At 49.5% G+C, this 10777-nt stretch overlaps 1 long non-coding RNA gene across 1 annotated transcript; it reads right to left on the reverse strand.

The window, feature by feature from the left end:
- Nucleotides 1-204: 204 nt before the first annotated feature.
- On the reverse strand, nucleotides 205-9670 carry LOC106006853. The gene is made up of 3 exons (XR_001181155.2): nucleotides 9541-9670; nucleotides 4280-4523; nucleotides 205-261 (listed from the first exon to the last, which is right to left on the reverse strand). It is a non-coding gene; the product is annotated as an uncharacterized LOC106006853 (long non-coding RNA).
- Nucleotides 9671-10777: the final 1107 nt, after the last annotated feature.

Here is a 10777-nt window from a genome sequence, read left to right on the forward strand (position 1 = left end):
ATCATGAGCCTCGCAGGGTCTCCACACAGCCGCTGGAAGCACGGTTCTCCGAGCGCGACACAGGGGACAAATGTGGAAAGCATTAAAAATTGCTGATACCGGGCGCCTGGGTGGCTCGGTGGGTTGGGCCGCTGCCTTCGGCTGGGGTCATGATCTCGGGGTCCTGGGATCGAGTCCCGCGTCGGGCTCTCTGCTCAGCGGGGAGCCTGCTTCCCTCTCTCTCTCTCTCTGCCAGCCTCTCCGACTGCTTGTGATTTCTCTCTGTCAAGTAAATAAATAAATAAATCTTTAAAAAAAAAAAATTGCTGATACCTACGTCACACCCCAAATCCCTTCAGTCAGAATCTCAGCGGTGTAGAAACCTCCCTGGCGCCTCTCAGGTGCAGCTGGGCCTGCAGGGCTCGGGGAGAAAAGCGGTTCTCAAAGTGTGATCCCTGTGATCCCATGGAGCGGCAGCCCTGGGGCACTCTTTGGAAAACTCCTTCTCTGGCCCCGCCCCACTCAGCTGAATCTAAAGCTTCGGGGCTGGACTCCAGCCACCGGTTTTAGCCAGTCCCCCGGCGGCGATTCTCAGGCACAGTGAAGTTGGAGAACCACCGCATTTGGGTGAAGAGTCGGCCGCCTGCTCTGCCTCCCCATGTCAGGATGTGTCATCCCTCCGGGAGAACAGCGCGGCTCAACCCCTGCTGAGCTAAGGGCTTCCCGTGCCTCATGGGATTGGATAAATCTCACGACATATCTAAGATGTAGGTCTTAAGACGCACATTTTAGTTTTTCAAGATGCTGAATGACCTGAGGGCACAGCCAGCAAGCGGGCAGGAGCTGGAGTTCCAGAAAGCTCCCAGGGTCCTGGCCCCTGCTCTGAGGCAAGGACTTGATTTTTTTTTTTTTTTTTTTTTTTTTTTTTTTTTAACAATCTAGAAATGCCCCGGGGTTGGTCGCTGGGCGGTGTGAGGAGGCATGACACGGCAGGGCTGCTCTGTGGGCTTCGGTCCCCCCTTCTCCTCCAGCCCCCGCTGTCTCTAAAGAGCAGTCACACTCGGGGGCCTCGGGGCGGGTTGCTAGGAATGACTAAACCCGTCTGCTGCTTCCCGAAGCGCTGAGCCTTTCAAAGGGTGCCAGCTGTTCCTTTTCATCTCAGCCCTGATTTCCCTGCCAACCTTGGTCGGTTGTTCCCCTGCATTATGTGGAGCAGGTGTTCCCGGACCGGAGGAACTCTGCACTCCCCTTGCTGCGTCACGGGGCCCGTGCCCTCTGGATGGTCTCAACACCGTGATCCAAGAGATAGGGATGAAAGCAGGTGCCTCAGAGCACGGGGGAGGCCTGGGGCAGGTTCCTGCCACTTTCTCCACACCCAAAATGCAGGGTGGGGTTAGAGCTGGCTGAGGGGGAGAGAGTAAGAATCCAATTTCTCAAGAAACTTGCACAGCACTGTATTTGCAAGGGCCCTCCAGAAAAACAGAACCAACAGGAGATTTTAGAATTCAAAGTATGCTGGTCTGAGAGAATGATACACGGGAGCAGAGGGAAATGGGAAAGAGGATGTAGAGAGACAGACAGTTCCAATAACGTTGGGATTCCTGGTTCCAGGAATCCCGGAGCCTTCCCCTTCTTCTGATTCCTTTTATGTGAGTGAATCAATTCCAGCTTTTGGCTTAATAGGAGAGTTGCCTGCATGGAGAGAGGCCAGAGTTCTCCAAGGAGGAAGTGGGAACTGGGCCAGGACTTGGGTGAGACAAGCAAGCACCCAGGGGCCCGGAGGGAAGGCCTCCCTGCCAGGCTCATGCAAGTTCACAGTTGGCCTCTGAAGTGAGCGCCTTCTCCCATTCTGTGCCCTTGGCCTCTTGGGCCTTCCTCTCCTGGGCCCCAGCTACAAATGAAAGATTTGACTCTGGGGAACTCAAAAATATAATCACCCACTGACTCATTTGTTTGTCCATTTACTAAACAAGCATTGACTGAGTGCCTCCTGAGAACCAGAGGCTGTGGTGTGCCAGAAGGGGCAGAGACGAGGTTTCTGTCCCTAAGGGGCTGACTGCCTGTCCAGGAAGACAAACATGGGGGGAAAAAAACAAAACTGAGAGACACGTCTTGAAGAAAAGGAAGTATGGTGTGTGGTGGGTACCTGTGGCAGGAGGACCTGGAAACTGTAGTTGAAGACTGAAGGAGAAATACAATGTAGATTAGAGATAGAGACACACAGAGAGGGAGGGAGGAGAGAGAGAGAGAAGCAAGTGCACACTGGAGAAGAGTAAGTTGCCCCAGCTAGAGAGGCAGCACATAGAACCTCCTCAGACATTTTCCGTGTCCACTCGATAAACACTTGTTCAGAGCGTATTAGGAACCAGGCACAGTTTAGTCTTTGAAAATTATAGAGACAAAAAACCTTACCCTCAAGGAATTGACCCTAACAGTGAAGGAAACAGGCAGGAGAACTTGACCAAGCAAAGCAATGGATTCTTTGCAGGGCGGGCCGTGCCTACAGAACAGGGGGTTCAATTCATCCAGAGTGGACCAAGGAAGGCTTCTGAGAGGGGTTGGATTTTAAAGGATAAGTGGGTATTATCCAGTCAAAGAAACTGGGGCAAGCCAGGAAGCGAGACCAGTCAGCGGAAGGCAGGAAGGCGAGCGAAGGCGGTGGGGTGCTTTCAGGGTTGGTCAGGGGCCCAAGCTAGCCCATGGGGTACAATATGGACCTGAAGGACTATAGACGTTTACAACAGTCGAGAATTCTACAGGGGAGTCTTAGCCACTTTGTCTGTTGGTAAGTCCCACACATCAGCTTTTCTTCCGGCCCAGAGCAGGTAACCATTTCTTTACCCGGGCACAGGATGAAGCACTTGGCTTGCATCCCAGGATTTGTACCGCGTGCTGAAATATGTCTTTAAAATGGAATGAAATTCAGTGCCTGGGGATGTTGTTCCCTTAGAGTCTGACAAGCGAGAAGGAACTGAGATGGACCAAGGGAACCTCAGATTTATAGCTGGAAGGTGCCACACACTCTCTAGGGCATGGCTAAGTGGGAACAATGGCAGGCAATTGTCTACAGTTTAGAAAGTGTTTCTCTCTCTCATTATCTCTTGTTACCTACAGATGAAAATTTGCCTATGATGCAATTTTTCTCTGTGCCAGGAGCCATAGCCTCTTAGGAAAGCAGATGGTGAGACCAGCTGCCTGGCTTGAATCCCAGCTCCACTCTCCATGTCCTCGGGGACTTCCTTCTCTCTGCCTCGGTCTCCTCATCCGAAAGAGGAGGATAATGATACTTTTAGGAGAAATAAATTAGTGCTTAAGAGAATGATTACACAAGGGAAGCACTCTTTAATTTATTTTTTCATAAAGATTATGAATTATTTACATGAGAGAGTGAGAGAGAGCACAGAGGGAGAGGGAGAAGCAGACTCCCCGCTGAGCAGGGAGCCCCCAATGTGGGACTCCATCCTAGGACCCCTGGATCATGATCCAATCCAAAGGCACATGCTTAACTGACTGAGCCACCGAGGTGCCCCGAGAGACCCTCTTTTAAATGCGAGTCATCGCCATTCTATCTACTGGTCTATTATTTTAAACTGACTTAGAGCACCCAGTTTACCACTATTTAGACTGTTTCTGTGGGAAAGGCAGGAACAAGTCTGGTGCCCCCCAACAGAAGCCATTGTGGAAGGGCGGATGGCACAGGGAAGATGGAGGAGACAAGGTTGGGGTTTTGACAGTTGTGGGGAAGGAAGGAAAGTTGAGGAGCCTGACATCCTCTCCTATGCCATCCCCCGGCCCTGGGTCAGGGCTCCTGCACAGATCGTCAGCGTATGTCATTCCGCAAAGAGGGCCGTGAGGGAAGGGTGAGGCCAGATAGCCAAGGTCTGGCCAACAACTCTTTATCTGCCCCATAGCGGGCCAGCTTTGCCCGGAACAAAACACTGAGAGCTTTGTCAGAGCTGGCCAGAGGTAACCTCTCGGAAGGTAAGTTGTCTTTGATGTGTCCCCCAATTCCTCTGATGTCCTGCTCATCTAGTCTTAGTCCCACAAGACTAGGGTCTTTGTCCCACGAACTCAGACTTGGCACCCGTGAATCCATTCCTCCCGCTCCTCGGCCAAGCCCTTGCTCCCCTCTCAGACCTCTTCAGCCTCCCGCCCTGCCAACCAGAGTGCGCAGGAACCTTGGCACCACCTGAAATCTTATTAGAAATGCAGAATCCTCTGGAATGGCTCTGTATTTTACAAAGATCCCCAGGTACATTGTATGCACATTGCAGTTTGAGAGACACTGAGCTAAACTTACGTGATCGGTTTCTTTTTGGGACTGCTCTCCCCGGTCCTCGCCAATCCGTAAACTGGCTTTACCTGCTGCACCAGAGAAGGGCCCTCCTGTTATTGTCCTTTTGGGTTCAGGTTCGGAGTTCACCTCACACCTTCGGCCTGTCCAGCCGCTGGCTCCCTTCTGTCCTTTCTGTCTTGAGAACACTCTTCTCCCCAGAGTTTCCCATGGCAGCATGGGAATTGAAGACTGGAATTGAAGTCTTGGGCTATTACAATGGAGCAACAGTGAAATGCAAAATAAATAAATAAATAAATAAAAATTTAAAAATCTATGTTTTAAATTGCTTTTTAAAATCAAAGTATCACATCAAAGTTTCAACAGTCAATAATGACTAAAAAAAAAAAAAATACAAAACCCAAGTAATAATAGTAATACCCTGTTCCTTCCTGAAAGTCAGCCATTCTTCTAGGGTTTTCTTCAGGTATACATTTCCATATACCACTATTTCCTGATACAGTTATTTTTAAGCTTTACCTAATGGCATCCTCTTTTGGGTACACAAGGAGTTCTTTCTTTAAAAATCTGTCCGCAAAATTCGTCCATCCATTCCTCCTTCTAGTTCCTTCATCTGGTTTCCATTTTCATATATTGCAGTTCAGGGTGACAAAAGTTCATCTAAGATGTATTTGTTTGCTTTCCTTCTTCTCCTTGTTTGAGAGTGTTTTTTTCTTTTCTTTTTTTTTTTTTTTTTAAGACTTTATTTATTTATTTGAGAGAGAGTGCACTGCAAGGGGAGCGGGAAAGGGAGAAGCAGGCTCCCCGCTGAGTAGGGAGTCCAATGTGGGACTTGATTCCAGGATCCTGGGATCATGACCTAAGCCGAAGGCAGATGCTTAACCGACTGAGCCACCCAGGTGTCCCAGAGAGTGATTTTTGAGACAAGGAGGGAGGGGCAAAGTGCCTGATTCCACCACCTTAAAATTCAGCAGACACATTACAGATTCTTTTCTTAAGCCCCTGTGCAATCCTTGCCAGTGACAAATTTCACGTTCACCATATTTTCCCCTCACACTGTTTCCCGTGGGAGGAATCAGCCTTTACTCCCTCTGGATTCCCTACAACCTCCACCCCTCCACTTCACTTGCTTGTCCTCCTCCCTGTGGAGCAGCTCAGACCTCTCTGTTTCCAGTTCTTTCCAAGGATCTTTTCTCAGTCAAATGGTGTCCTTGTTTCCTAGAGCTGCTGTAACATCTTTCACAAACCCGGGGGCTTAAAACAACAGAAATAGATTCTCTCCCAATTCTGGAGACTGGAAGTTCAAAAGTGAGGCTTCAGCTGGGTCATGTTCTCTCCGAAGTTTAGGGAAGAATCCTTCCTTGCATCTTCCTGGCTTCTGGTGGTTGCTGGCAATCCCTGTCCTTCCTTGCCTACAGCTGCCTCACTCCAGTCCTTGCTTCAGTGTCACATGTCCTGTGGACTTCTTCCCTCTGTGTGAGCCTGTGTTTTCAAATCTTCCTTTCCTTACAAGCTCACTAGTCACATTGGATCTAGGACCTGCCCTAAGCCGGTGTGACCTCATCTTAACCTGACCAGTGGACATGAGTCTTGAGGACACACTATTAGACCCAGTACAAACGATTTATAACAGGTTTTGCTAAGCAAAGACTAGTTCTCTCTCTAAAAAGAACTCCCCTTTTAACTCCTAAAGTAATATCTGTTTTCTTCTCACCACAGGAATTGTTTAATTTCTTAGGCCTATTAGTTTTATTTCTCCAATTATTCTGAAGTGACATTATCCCCCGGACCTCTGCCATGCTTAGTGCAAAGTTATGCTTCATAGTTAGGTCCTCAGTAAATATAGAAAATAAACTTTGCTCTCATATTTGCCCAATGCTCTGGTGGATCTGTTCTCTGGTGGGAGAGTGATCTGATGGGCTCACTCCCTTTAAAACTGATGATTATTGCCCTCCTAAAGCTTCCACATTATAATAGTTCTCGTGGGCAATATTTTGTGGGTCCTCAGTGATCACCAAAGAAAATTAAAACTCAGCCCAACGTGTAAAGTTCTTTACAGTCAGGGGTGGGGGAACTTTCCTAGTCTTTTCTGCCATTTAGCTTTTGCTGTCTTTGCCCATTCCCCAAAATCAGCCAGTTCTTTCTTAGTTCGGTCTTTTTGTTTAGCTGGGCTTCCTGCTGGAGTTGTCTTCTTTCCTCTATCCCCCAGTGAACTTCTATTCATCCCTCAAGACCCAGTTCAAGGGCCACTTCCTCTGTGAAGCTTTTTTTAATGGCCATAAGCAGAATTCATTTCTTCTGCTTTAATATTCCCCACCATTGTGAACACAGTTCCATTTTAACACTTATCCCATTGTGAGGGAATTAATAGTGTCTGCACCCACTGCCTACTAGACTAGGAGGAGGTTCTGCCATGCTGAAGAGGCACGGTGCCTGTCTTAAAGTAGACTTGATTAAATATGCCCAAGGAAGTCATAATGGTGACATTGATGGAAAGCAGGCATAGAGCCTTTTAGGGTTTCTCAACCCACACCCAGCGAACTCCCATATAATTTTTTAGCACAGTGACTGGGAATTAGAGGAGGGATTGAGGGATTGTGTCAGTGATTCAAACTTTATTATTTAAGAATCAATCCAAGGTGACAATCTTTTATGGTTTTTAAATCCCAGACAATATAAGGTAGCCCGTTCCCTGTGGGAGGCTGGGGAGGGTATGGAGTTCTGGAGAAGAGAAGGGACTCCTTCTGTCTTCCCTTTCAATGTCTTGGTTGCACTTGTCCAAATCTTGGGGACTTATTGTAATGAAGCTCAAGATCTAGGTAACTATATAAAATAGAGAGCTCAAGGGGCTGACCATTCCATCATCATCTCCCTCACACCAAGCTGTCACACTTCCCTCTTAGTGAGGCAGATACCTCAGGCACCTTGTCTGTGGCTCTCTGATCTTTCAGTGTGCTTCTGTTCCTTCCATGGCCAGTATAAGCATCTCTGTACCTAGGGAGCTTTTGCCTGAGGCCATGTGAGGCAGTTCTTCCCTCCTCCCTCCCTCTCTCTCTTTTCCTTCCTTTCTTTTTCTTCTTTCCTTCCTTTCTTCCTCTTCCTTCTAAACTAACTAACTTCCTTCCTAGATTTATTTATTTATTTGACAGAGAGAAAGCACTCAAATGAGTGAGGGGAGAAGCAGAGGGAGAGAGTCTCAAGCAAACTCCCTGTTGAGTGTGGAGCCCGATGGGGGCCTCGATCTCAAGACCTAGGAAATCATGTCCTGAGCCAAAAACGGGAGTCGGATGCTTAACCGACTGAGACACCAGGTGCCTGGGAGGCAGCTCTTTCTACAAGCAGTGGGTCAGAGTGCCAAGGAATCAAACTCAATGGGCACAGCCCTCCACCAGTGATTTCCAGAAGTTTCTGTATGGATGCCCCAACCCCCTTATCGCTTGGCTAGGGCTAACCCAGGTGTGCATATTCAGATATCCCCCTGGAATAAGACCTTGCCGTCTCCTTCGGTGGCAGGCTTGACAATGCACCATTTCATGGCTGCCTTTCCTTGTCCATATACCTTCCCACTCCTCTTCTGCAGTTTCCTGGGACCACTGACCCAATATTTTGAGTGCAGATTTGCACTCAGATCCTCGTCTCCGAGTATGCTCCTCACAGAACACACACCAAGAAGAAACATGGCAACTTTGGTCTCTTGAACTTCTGCTCTCTTTTCTTTTTACCATTTGGGTTCTCCTTGCCTCTAATCTCTGCAACCTTTCCAAAAACTCATAGGTCTGCGCTCCTGGCTTTTGCTTTTTCATTTTAATGATTATTTATACTTTCTCATAATCTGCACCGTCTGTCACTCCTCCTCGCCCTCCCTGTCACAGTGCTGTGTCTCCTGTCACCTACTATTCCCACTGCCAACTGCCTCACTCTTTTCTAATTTCTCAGTTCACATCCTTTGTCGGAATTTGATGGGCCGGCTCATCTTTTTTGTATAGAGACTTGGCCAGTGCACAGATTGGCTGCGGTGGGGCGTCAGCTGATCACAGCCCCTGCAATCAGCTGTGCGGAGGCAAGGAGATGGGACAGGAAATGCCTGAAGGTTTGATGGCCGATGCAGAGGAGAAAGTTGTGGAAGGTTTAGCCCCTCCCATAGTCTTTTATATGGACAATTGATGTTTTCTCCATTTATTTTGAATGTAACTACAAGTTCCCAATCAAGATTGTCCCGCTAGATCACTCCAGGGGTGAAATTCTAAAGCCAACATGGGTCGGTGTAAATTAACAAGTGGCTGACCACCTAGGACCTGGATCTTCAGCCAAGTTGTGGGCAAGGACTTTCTGCGTATAATGAAGCCAATGTATTTGATAGGGTTAGAACCCCAAGCTTGCTGTGAAGAAAAAAGAAAGAAAAAAAGAAAGATGAGGAAAAAAAAGAAAAAAAAAGTAAAGAAAAAGAAAAAAAGAAAAGAAAAGCCGCAGGGAGTCCCAGCGCGCTGAGATAATCACTCCTTGCATTTTAGAAACTTTTCCTTGTGTGTGTCTGTGTGTGTGCATTTAGAGGGAAATATTTCTTCCCCATAATAAGAGGATTGTCCTACATATGCTGCTTTTTATAACCTGCTTTTTTTCGCTTTATCACTGAACACTTTTCCGTGTCATTAAATATGCTCCTACAGCCTCATTTTAGTGTCAGCCCAGACTTCAGGCACGGGGCTTCAGGCCCTGCTGAGCTGCCTTCTCAACCCTCCCCTCCCCAGGACAGAGCTGTGAAAGGCACCGATGGACATAGAAAAATCTAATGAGCTCATCTTCTTCCCACTCCGTTTCAGCCAATCCTATACCCACAGCTGCCCTGTGGGGCCCAGGCAGCGGGAGCTTCCCCACCGGTGCCAGACCCTCCGGGGAAATCACCAGTCAGCTCTCTGCAGCTTCCTTGTTCCCCACATGCTCTCTGCAAAGCCAGCTCAGGACATGGTAAACTCAAATCATCACAAAACTGGAGCCAGAAGCTCCCATGGGAGACTGTTCCAGCCCCTCCGAGCGGGAAATGAGAAACCAGGCCCAGAGAGGAGAGGTGACATGCCCACACTTGGTCAGGGAGTGAGTGGCAAGGTGAGGATTCAAGCCTCCGTCCCCGTGGCCAAGCCTGGTCTCTCCTTACCCCCCATCCCAGCACCTGTCAGGAGCTGGGGTTCTCCTCATGAGGCCAGGTCTCGGTGGCATTCCCCAGCCCCAGTCAGAGCTTGGCCAATTAAAACCCCAGGCCAAGGACGGACCTTGAGGAATGCGGCTGTCCCTCTCCCGGCCTCCTTCTGGATCAAGTCCTGGTTTCAGATCCCTGGGTGTGGTGTGGTTAGAGCAGCTGCCTTTCTAGCCCATAGATACTGTGCCTCAGGGCTGAGTAAACAATCCCCGGACAACAGGCCTTCCTGTCTCTAGGGCCCTCGCTGGTGAAGCCTCCGGGCTCTGGAGAAGCAAGGAGATCACCGTTTTGACGACTGCCGCTAAGCCCCAGGGACTTTCTTCCAGCCTCCAGGCTCTCTGAGTCAGGGGACAGACTGCAGGGATTGGAGCTGCCCCAGGAATCTGGGACAGGGACACCCCAGCTTTCCAGCTGCACTGCCCTTTGGAGATGCCCTCGGGCCTGACCGGCCTAGGCCAGTTGCCCTCACCCCTGTAGGAGTCTCTGGTTACCAGGGGAACCCAGGGGAGGCTCTGGCCCAGCATGATTAAAGGAGGAGTGAGCCCTTGGGGAGCAGTTCATCCGGCTGAAAGCCAGTTCCCTAAGTGTGAAATGGAAGAAGGATTATCCCAGCACCCCATCTGCCCTTCTCAGGCATCTTGCGCGCTCTATGCCTGATTTGCAGGAGCCTGGGGGCCTTGAACCGAAGCAGCACGAGTGGACTTCCAGGCCTTATGTCCCCCCTTTGCAGAGCTTGAACCCCAGCCTCAGAGATCCCCCAGGGCCCAGGCCTGAGGCAGAGCTGGGCCAAGTGCTCTCCGCATCCTGACAGCCAGCAAGGAGTCTCCTCACACCCCCCCCCCCAACTGCCCTGCTTTAAGGATACAGGCTGCCTTTACCCCGTTGTCTAGCTGGGTGGGGTCTTTCTTCCAGGGGGACCCATCCTGTGGGATAGGAGTTTTCTGTGACTTCAGACCCATTCGCTATTTTTCTGCTTAAGGCACACGCTGCCTTGTTTCTTCAATCTGCTTGCTTCCCTGCACATCTTATGTGGTAAGCGGGACCAGAACATTCCTGGTGGCCACTTCATTTGCTAAGCGCTAACCCAGTTTCTGATCCTCTAACAGGCAAAAGAAGTGAGATAATGCCGGACCCTGGGGACATGACAGATGGGCCAGCTCTCCAGTTGAAAGCACAGGGATAGACCCTTCCTGATTTCCCTAATGACTGGATGCAAAGCTCGATGCCCACCAATCTTGTCTCGGGCGTCCCTCCGTCTGGAGCCCTTTGCTGAGCCTCACACCCGACGTCCAGGCTCAGAAACTGGAATT

Source organism: Mustela putorius, unplaced genomic scaffold, assembly GCF_011764305.1.
Source record: "Mustela putorius furo isolate JIRA1106 unplaced genomic scaffold, ASM1176430v1.1 tig00000083_pilon_pilon_pilon, whole genome shotgun sequence".
NCBI lineage: Eukaryota > Metazoa > Chordata > Mammalia > Carnivora > Mustelidae > Mustela > Mustela putorius.